The following is a 10,873-nucleotide window of genomic DNA, read 5'->3' as shown; positions in this document are numbered from 1 at the left end:
TTTTGTAATTTCAGCTTGTATATTTGGTAGGCATTTATTTCAACATCTGTGTTGAAAATTTATGTTTTTGCATTGGTGATTAATTTTTTTTCCCTTTGTATGATAAGTATCCTTCTGTTTTTAGGTTTTAAGTTTTTTTTTTAATTAAAACTCAAGGGTTTTATTAAAAAGAGAGACATGGTTCTCATTCGGTTTGTATGGTATTGAGTTTTTATTCTCTTTTTTTTTTTTTTTGTTCATTTTTTTAGGGTTTTAGATTTTTATTTTTCCATTAGAACTCAAGGATTTTATTGAAAACAGAATAATGATTCTCAACCCATGACGGTAAAATCTTATTCTCAGTAATAAATCATAGAAATTTCTAATGTAAACATGTATTTAAAGACTTTATCTAAATATTTGTCTTTAATTGAATGTATAAAATAAAATTTTGGGTAAAAGGAAAGATAATTGTGGTTGACTTGCACCAAATATTTTTTTACCTCTCATGCATTTGCTAACAAAGGAACAGGTTATGAATGCAATGAAACATTTCTTTGTTATCATTGTAAACGCATAAGCATTTCACAACCACGGTATTTATTCTTCAATTTTTCAATCTTAGTCATTTACAAAAAAAAAATTAATATATAATTTCTATTACTTCTAACACAAAATCATATTCCGATCACTTATAGCTGTCGAGCATATGGTAAAGTTGATGATGGTACAGGACAATTAGGTGCAATTTTGTTTGGTCAAATTACACAAGAAGCATTAAGGTGCTCAACAATTGATTTCATGGATCACACTAGCAAATATTGTCATATTGTCACATTCTTTAAAAACAATAATTATCTAAATAATTTTTCTTTTTTTAAATTTAGGAACATTTACCATATTTAGAGAATATTACAATACAAGCTTTACAAAAAGAATGAATGATTCAACTTGGTGCAAACCCTGATCGACAGAAGCAACAACAACACAAAAATATCAATGTCCTCTCAATTGATCCTGTACAAAATGATGCAGAATGATCAATTGCACAACAAAAGAGCCACCTACCATTTTGAACTAATATTTTTGTTAAACTTGCTAAACTTGTATTAAACTATGATATATTTTGAACTTATATTTTAGTCTTCTAATCTATCCAAACATGTAATTATTATGCTTCATTAAAATATCATTATCCAAACATATTTACTAAAAAAATTTTAAAGCATTAAATTATTATAAGGAGCGTCCTTTTTAGCTAAAATTTAGGGAAAAATCTAGAAAATCGGATCAGAATGCTCTTAGTTCCCTATCTCAAAAGCCAGAAGCTCTTCTGCAATGTTGATGGCTAGATTTATCCTTTCTTCCAATTTCTTACCGACCATTCATCCTCCACTCCCCTGCCCAATCCAAAATATAATTTCTGGTATGAACATTATGAGTACCCTTCTTTCCACTCTCTATGAATCAATCATCAATCAATTAGTCGGTATAAATATCTCTCGGGATCTCTGGACCACTCTCAAACGCATGTTCTCCACACATTCGAATGCTCACATCATGCACACCCGCATTCAACTTGCCACTCTCAAAAAAAGCAATCTTACTATCTCATATTACTTTCAGAAAGTCAAGGCACATGCTAATGTACTTGCTGCCTTTGGTCAATCCCTAGTGACTCCGAACTCACTTCCTACATCCTCATAGGCCTTCCATTTGACTACGACTCATTGGTCACTTCAGTCTTTATTCGCATGGAATCAATGTCTCTTGATGAACTTTTTGGTCATCTTTTGAGGCATGAAATGCACCTTGACCAACATGCTCCCTCTGCTGATGTACATAGTCCCTTGGCAAACATGTCTACCTGATCCTCAAATCAGTGTTCCTCCAATCAAGATGGTCGTGGTGGAATCTCATCAAACAACCGACCCTGTCGACGAGGTCGCGGTCATACTTTTTTCTCTCATCCTCAGAACAAACCCAAACCTTCATGTCAGATATGTTTCAAGGTTGGACATTTTGCCTCCACTTGTTGGTATCGTTTTGACCAGAATTATCAGGCCAACCAACAACCTCAAGCCTATGTTGCTGCTAACTCATCACAGTCTGACTCTGCATGGTACCTAGATATTGGGGCCTCCAACTATATTACATAGGATCTGAACAATCACAATTTATATGTTGAGGACTACACAAGACGAGATCAAGTTCACATAGGCAATGATCAAGGATTGCATATACACCATATTGGCTCTTTTATTCTATGCTCTTCTTCCAAACCTTTTTTTCTTAAAGAATGTTCTTCATGTTCCACGCATTAGCAAAAATTTACTCTTTGAATTGGGATAACCAAGTTTATTTTGAATTTCAGCCTCTTTTCTTTATGTTAAGGATCGATCCTCGGGAGTCACCCTTCTTAAAAGCAACAACAGTAATGGTCTCTACCCACTCCATTCATTACATCTAATCTAGCCCCAATCCATAGCGTACATTTGTCAACGTGCTCCACTTGATCAATGGCATTCACAACTAGGCCATTTCGCTTTTTGAACTGTTCGACAAGTTGTTTCCAGGTTTCAGTTAGCTAGTGTGTCCAATAAGCCTCATTTGATATGTAATGCATGTCAATTAGGCAAGAGTCATCGTCTTCCTTTCTTCTCATCTCCTTTTATCTTTTCAGGTGTGACCAACTGCTTCTTTTCCTCTCGATTGGTCATGAGTCTCGCATTTACGTTTTAAATCTTGAATTTATATTTTAAATTTAGCAGATGATTTATAAAGCAAGCTGAGTATTTTAAAATCCTCGAAATATTTTAAATGTCTAAAATTATTTTAAATTGGGTATTTTTAGTATTATTGAACAAATTTCATATTTCAAGTAAACCTTTTTATATTTTGGAGCCCCGAAAATAATATAATTTGAGCAAATCATTTTATTTAAATAATTTTATTTCTTTAGGAATATTATGTAATATTCATCATTTTATTTTATGTTAAAAACTCTACTTATTTAGTAAAAGTATTTAGTAAACTTTATTAATTTATTTTATGATGAAAAATATGATTTTGGGATTTAGAAACCAAAGTTGAATTTATAAATATAGTCTCATTTCATTTTAGTTTCATTTCTTTACTTCTTTTATTTGTTTTATTTTCATTCTCTGTGTTTAATCTCCACCATTTGATCTCTAGGTTAGGAACCCCTAGATGTAGGGCCTAAATTAATTCCCCCAAAAGCCCTAATTTCCTCTCTTCTCTCCCTCACCTCCTTCCAGGCCCCCCCACAACAGAAACTGCCAAACACGCCTCCACCACAACCTAGCCACGCCGCCATCGATTGCACCGTCTCATCAGTCACACATCACTGGTCAACCATTGAAAGCTTAATCCATAAGCCACCGTCGTACCCCACTCAGCTCCAACACCTCCAACAGCCCATTTGTATCTCACTCCCTTTGTTTTATCGTTGTCTGCTAGCTACATCTGCTTATGGCACCGCCAACCACCGTCCGCAACGCTAGTCCATGACAATCAAACACCCAGCTTCAATGCCTCGGCCTCCTTATCCATTTCTCTCTCTTTTACCTCCTCTCTCAATCGGCCTCCAGCACGCACACAAACACACACACACCTCTTTTTCTCCACCGTGCACGGCAAACCTAACTGCCACTTACTAGTCATCAACCATTACAGTGAGACCAAAATCAACGCAGTTCCTGCAACCCACCAATAGCCGCCAAACCCTAGCTCCAGCCACCCAAACAACCTCTATTTTTAAGGTCACGGTAGTGACCACCAAGCCTCAACCCAACCCCTCCTTGTAAGTATGAAGCCACCACCACAAGACCTTGTTGGACAGCAAGCGACACAAAAATTTCAACCGTTTAATCTTGAGTATAAATCTCTACCACTTTATCACGAGAATTATTATGTTTGTGAAGTTGAAATGAAATATTATGAAATATGTTGTGTTCCGAACTGTGGGTTGTGATTATGAAGTGGTGGGATTACTATGAACGGTGCTTTGTGGAGTAGTTTGTGATGTGGATGTGTAGTTTGAAGTCATGAGCATTATTGTGCAGTTTGTGTTGTGGTTGTGCGTAGTGTGAAGTGATGGTGTTGTTGTGTAGTTGACATAGTGGTGATATGACGGTATGTTATGAACTGACAAGATTAAATGTGAAGTTGTGTTGTATGAAGGATGGGGTGATTGTGTAGTTGTGAAGAGGTTGGATGTCATGTGAAGTGATGGGATCACTGTAAGTTTGGGAAATGGTTGTGAATTGTGTGAAACGATGGCATGTGGTGCAATGTGATATGATTGTATTCGTGTGAAGTGTTATGTTGGTTGGGTTTGAGTTAGATGTTAGTGTCGGTGTGTATGAAACTTGTTTAGACAAACGAACGTTTTAGCAGACGTTTTAGTAAGATGTATGTTGATCTTAGGTGATAAAGAGGGTAGGGTACTTGTATAAATTGGTTGGATGCATGTGCCGAACATATTTATCATATATAATGAATAGTCTGTCTTAAGCATCAGTACATGATGTTTAAGTCTCAGAGTTGGTTGTTGTGTATTATGCTTAACTTAGATTATGATGAAGTATTAATTAGATTATACATGAATGGAGGAAGAGATGTATGTAGTAACTAGGATTAAGTTGTATAACTTAGTTGATTTAAGTTATACATCGAAATAGATGGTTTGGTATGAAGAGTGTGACGAAGGTGATAGTGTGTCTTAACTTTTAAAATAAATCAAGGAGGTTCACTTTAAATGATACAAACACAAGATAGAATAATATGTTTGAAAGGTGACCTCTAGTGGGTCCCATACTACGGGTTTGAGAATTTAAAGAAGGGTGATAAAGGAAAGTGTGGAGGATGGTCTTGGATAGTAGAGTATGTCTAAGTGAAGGAAGTCCAAGTCAAGAGTAGTTTATGCATTTTCAGAGTTTTAGTTGCTTATGTACTTGAAAAGGAAATGATGGTAATGTTATGTATGCATGAAGGTTGTATTCTGACACGCACATGAATGGACTGCATGAAATGAAAATAACACGGAGTCCATATAAGCATTATACTCATACTCTTCTAGAGTTTTCAAAGTGATATGAAAATGAAAATAAAAAGCTTTTATGAAAAATGTTATTTTTATACAATGAAAGAAAATTGAATGATGTTTTATGAAAGTATGCTAAGTATTCATATTTAAAGGTATATGTATGTAATGGTCTTCTTTGGTAGCCCCTATTTATGCACCCAAAGTAATAGTTGTATGCATATGAATGGATGCTATATGTAGTAGCTATTGTCTTTATTTTCCATGAAATGAATTGTTGAGATTTATACTTGATGCTGAAAAATGATGTTTAAATGATGTGATGAAAGTGTATTTAAATGACTTTATGAAATGATATTTAAATGAGGCTATGAAATGAAGTTTAAATGATACTATAAAAGGATGTTTAAAGTATGCCATGAAATGATGTTATTGATGATGTTTATGCTTATGCTTTCAAATGATATTTATGAAATGAAATGGAATGATGTTTATGAAATGAATAAAAAGGAAATGACTGAGAGGAAAGGAAATGAACGAATATTTTAATGTATAAAAATACGTAATGGTCATGAATGAATGAATAATGGTACTAATGGACTAGACAGATTGCAATGTCGGGAAAGTGGTATTGGTAGTGCACCCAATGCTACCCCTTGACTAAAAGGGATTCCCAACCAATGGCCACGGGCGGAATCCGGGTCTAAAAGACTGCTAACCCCAACACACGAGGTGCAACAATGTGTACCGACTAGAGGAAAAGTGATAAGAGTTAATTAAATGTTGTGAAATCTTTTAGCTCTTTATGAGGAATGTACAAGGTGTGGGAAATGTTTTATGAGAAATGAAAACCATTTTAAACAAAAACTCCACTTTGTAATATTTTCAAAGGAAACAAATGTTTTATGAAAAGTATGTAGATCAATGTCAAAAACATGAATGAAAATCTACGTTAGTATATTTTTTATAGTATGAAATAATGCTTACTGAGATTCAACTCATGTTTTTATGTATGTCTCCCTCTCCAAGAAACAAAATGAGTAAGAAGCGTCATAACATACATGGCCCAAAGGAAGAGTGATAGAAGCTTAGGCACGTTTTATGTAATGTATGAAAGTAGATTTTTGTAAAATGACTTTTAATTTAATTTAATGATTTTCACTGTAAACTCTCTTTTAGTTTATAGAGCATGCTTTAATTTTAAAATATAGAATCTTTTATATCCTGCGAATGAAAGAGAAAAAGTTTTAAAAACTTTAGCAATTCCTGTCTCGTTTTCTAAAATTATTTTCTAAAGTCTCACCACAAGGACGCACATAACATCGGGTCCCTTAGATCTTCTCTTCACTGATGTATGAGGCCCATTTCCCCAACTTTCAACTAATCGAAATAGATTCTACATTGTTTTCATTGATGATTATTTCAAATATATCTAGTTTTAGTGTTTTACCCTCTTGCCTCAAGTCATAAGTGCTAAAAACATTTATACATTTTTGGACCATGGTTGAACGTCAATTCTCCCACAACATCAAACAAATTCAATCCGATTGAGGATGTGAATACCGAACCCGTCCCAAGTTGTTTCAAACCTTAGGCATTGTCCATAAAGTCACATGCCCACATATGTATCAATAGAATAGGTCTGTTGAATGCAGACATCGCCTGATAGTTGAAACGAGACTCAACTTACTTGCTCATGCATCAATGCCAAAACGGTATTGGGAAGAGGCATTGTTACACCACCTACCTTATCAACTAACTACCTTCACTTGTAACCCAAGAAAAATCTCCCTTCCAACTCCTTTACAAGCACTCCCCATATTACAACCTTTTTAAATCATTCGACTATGCATATTGGCCACACCTCAAACCATACAATTCTCATAAACTTGAGTTACGTTCCCATCCGTGTGTATTCATTGGCTATAGCCCTCACCACAAGGGTTATAAATGTTTGGATATCTCCACAGATCACATCTACATTGCCAAAAATGGCAATGTGGTCTTCAACGAAACTATCTTCTCATTTGCCACTCACAATTTCCCTTTTTTGCAGGACTTGCAATCCAAAATTGTTACTCTTCCTTCTTCTATACAGGTCTAACAATCACCCTAGCCTCCTACGTCACAAGTCCAGTCCAACCTATTATGCAGTCCACGACCAATACCTATAGATCTACCTTCTCCCAAGCACCTATTCGGCATCACATGCAAACACGGGCCCACAATAACATCTATCAACCCAAAGAACTATTTCCTAACCTAATCTCTTTTCCACCACCAAAGCTCTAATTGCTACCATTGAGCCCTATCTAGATGAGTCCATCTGTTTTACTCAGGCCTCAAAATATCCAAAATGGAGACAAGTTATGAATGACGAATTTCAAGTCCTGTTAACAAATGGTACATGGACACTCGTACCAGCTGAACCCCACATGAACCTCATGGGTTGCAAATGAATTTTTTGTATTGAGCGGAAAGCTGATGGATCCATCAAACGATATAAAACCTGCCTTGTCGCTAAGGATTTTCACCAACAAGGAGTTAACTTTGGAGAGACATTTAGCTCAGTGATTAAACCAGTGACTATTTGTACAATACTATCTCTAGCTATCTCACACAATTGGCCTATAAGACAGCTCGATGTCAAAGATGCCTTCCTACATGGTCTTTTATCAGAAAATGTGTACATGACATAACTTCCGGGCTTCGCATATCCTTCATTCCCAAATCATGTGTGTCATCTCTGCAAAGCCATTTATGGTCTCAAACAAACACCACGGGTCTGGTGTTATCGACTTAGTAACTTCCTGTTGCAAATTGGCTTCATTGGGTGCAAATTTGACACATCTCTCTTTATCCAAAAAATCTGGACCGAATTTAATTATGGTTGTTAATTTACGTTGACGATATCTTGGTGACTAGGCCGAACTCCTCTTCCATAATGTAGTTGATCACGCAACTACAACATGCCTTTGCTATAAAGGACCTTGAGCCTGGGCCCCTTCAATATTTCCTTAGAGTTGAGGTCCTTGCAGATTCGTCTGGCCTGTATCTCTCCCAATGACAGTACATAACAGACTTGCTTAAGAAAACAATTGTGCACAATGCCAAACCAGTGAGCTCTCCTAAGTGATCCACCACATCTCTATCTCAATTTTCAAGAGATGCATTATCAGATCCGACTCTTTATCATAGTGTGGTTGGCTCACTCTAGTATCTTTCGCTCACTCACCCATGTGTCGCATTTGCTGTAAGTTTTAATGCTGCTGGTAGACGGAAGGAGGGGATTGAGAAGTTTTGAAAGTTCGAGACTCCACTTTGATACAATTATTAATTTTGAAGCCACATTATGAATTGAGTGAAAGTGAGGGAGCAAAATATAATTAACCCTTAAAAGAATTGTTAGCTAGCTAGATTAGTACGTACGTACGTACTTCACCTGTGCGCATGCATGCATGTGCGTATATGCGTGGAAGTAGGTCATGTAGATCAGCGAGCTAGCAGTATTTTCCATTTTCACAGTTAATGATCTGTCATTATACGTAGAGTCAATATCATTAGACGTTGCAGCACTAGTAGTGTCTTTAAATTAACCTAATTAATGGACACATATAGCGGCCGGAGTGCATGATCGGCATAAATAAAAAGAGTAGTGATAGGGTTACTACCTTATTACTACCTATTTACTACTCATAATTCATTTTAAATTTTTTTGTCATTTTCTTTTAAGTATTTTTTTAACATCCTTAACCATTAAGAAAAAATTAAAAAAATATATAATTTTATTAATAGTCGCTTCTTTAACTATTAAGTAAAATTAAAAAATAAAAAAAATTAAATATAAAATGAGTAGTAAAGGAGTAGTATAAGAATAGTAATCCTATTATTTTTTAAATAAAAAAATGTCTACTTGGAACGTCTGATTTGTACGTACAAAACTAATTAATATATATTAAATCTCAAAGCCATACTTTTTTTCCTTTTTCAAAAAAAGAACAATTAAATTACTGTTCTAAGTGGAGGTGATTATTATTATTATTTTCAATTAACTTAATGGAAAGAAAAGAAAAGAAAAAGATCTACGAATGGCCGTAAATTAGTAAGTAAAGGGTAAAACAGGAATATATATATATATATATATATATATATATATATATATACGGCCCATATATGACATATTATTATATATTTCGTCTATTTTGAAGTACCGCGTAGAATAAGAAGAAAATCAAATTAGCATACCAAATTAATAAGCAAAAAAGAATTAGTGGCCGGCTTATAAGCGGATCACATCCTAACCAGCTAGCGAGCTATCCATATAATCATCTACTTTAATTAATTTATTAATGGTCCTTAATTTTACACTACGCGTAAAGGAGTTTTGTTTTTTGTTTTTTTATTTTTTTGGTATTTAATTACCCTAACGAGTAAGATGGAGCCATTAAAGAATAAGGTTTTAAAACTAGATCGAATTTAATTAGGGCATATGCAGGATTAATATATATATATATATATATATATATGTATATATTTATATAAGAGAGTAGAGAGAGATCAAGAGACGCGTGTATGCATGCATGGGGCCCGGCCGAAGGAAGAAAAAAAAAAACAAAATGGCCCTAATTTTCTCTCGCATCACACGCAATCATCACTTGTACACACAAACACAGAGACAGCTAGCTAGCTTATAATTCAATTAGATATAAAAATAAATAAAAACATTAGCATCTAGCAAGACGACGAGATTAATGGACAGTTCATCACGAGAGCCAACTACAATTAATCCCTTAAATACAAAAATCTTGAGCTTTCACTGCTTATTCATGTCAGACGTACGGTTTACGTGTTCGGCCGAGGGGAGGAGGCCAGGGCCGACGTGGCGGGCCCAAACGGTCATTGCACGGCCTTCCGTCACGGTCCTTAATTGCCTTGCTTGCATGACTTTCGTCCTACGTACGCACAATATTTCACACCCAAAGGCCAAGGAAGCTTTTGCTTTTACTTTTCTTTGTAGGCTTTAGGGAGGAGTTGTGTAATTAGTGCAGGTAAAGTTCCGAAAATAGCCGTTTTGGGTCGGATACGTGAGGAGCAATGTAGTTTGGGATCTCATACTCAGAAAATTATTACTGGACTCCGTGTGCGCGTGTGCATTCGATCCCTTAAGTCCCAAGGTACGTTCAATAACCTGGAATTATTGGCTCGGGCCCAGTCGGGAGACTCGGCAGGTCGTACTTTTTTAACAAACAAAAAGAAAAAGAAAAAAAAACAAAAAGGCTGTGGCCACGATAGTACATACTGTCAATTTGAGGAAATAAGTGATTTGCGCGTCCTCATTATTCATACGGCCTCTCTCCGTCCATCTGACTCAACTAATATATTATGAAAAATAATTTACACACGATATTTTATATAATTATATTTTAAATAATAAATATTCTTATAAAATATCTTATAAAAATATCTTCATTTTATAATATTATTATGAAATATATTGTGTATATATCATTATTCATATATATTATATCTTTTGTTTTTATTTTTATTTTTTACAATTCGTTAAAATCTTACAAACAAAATTGACAAGAGCATTTCTAATAGCTTCTTTATTATATCATTTAAAATATATTATTAAAATTTATTTTTTTTATTTTACATACTAACTTTTACAATATATTATACATCAACTTATCTATTTTTTCTTTATATCATTTAAATATTATACTTTTTAATCTTTTTTATTTATTTTAAATATTATATTCTCTATACATCATATAATTCAAATATTTCTTTATATATATATCATATATTTTGATATTTGTAATATTT

This window comes from Juglans microcarpa x Juglans regia, chromosome 5D (assembly GCF_004785595.1).
Source record: "Juglans microcarpa x Juglans regia isolate MS1-56 chromosome 5D, Jm3101_v1.0, whole genome shotgun sequence".
Classification (NCBI taxonomy): Eukaryota; Viridiplantae; Streptophyta; class Magnoliopsida; order Fagales; family Juglandaceae; genus Juglans; species Juglans microcarpa x Juglans regia.
The sequence above is the reverse complement of the archived record's forward strand: the minus strand, read 5'-3'. Positions refer to the sequence as shown.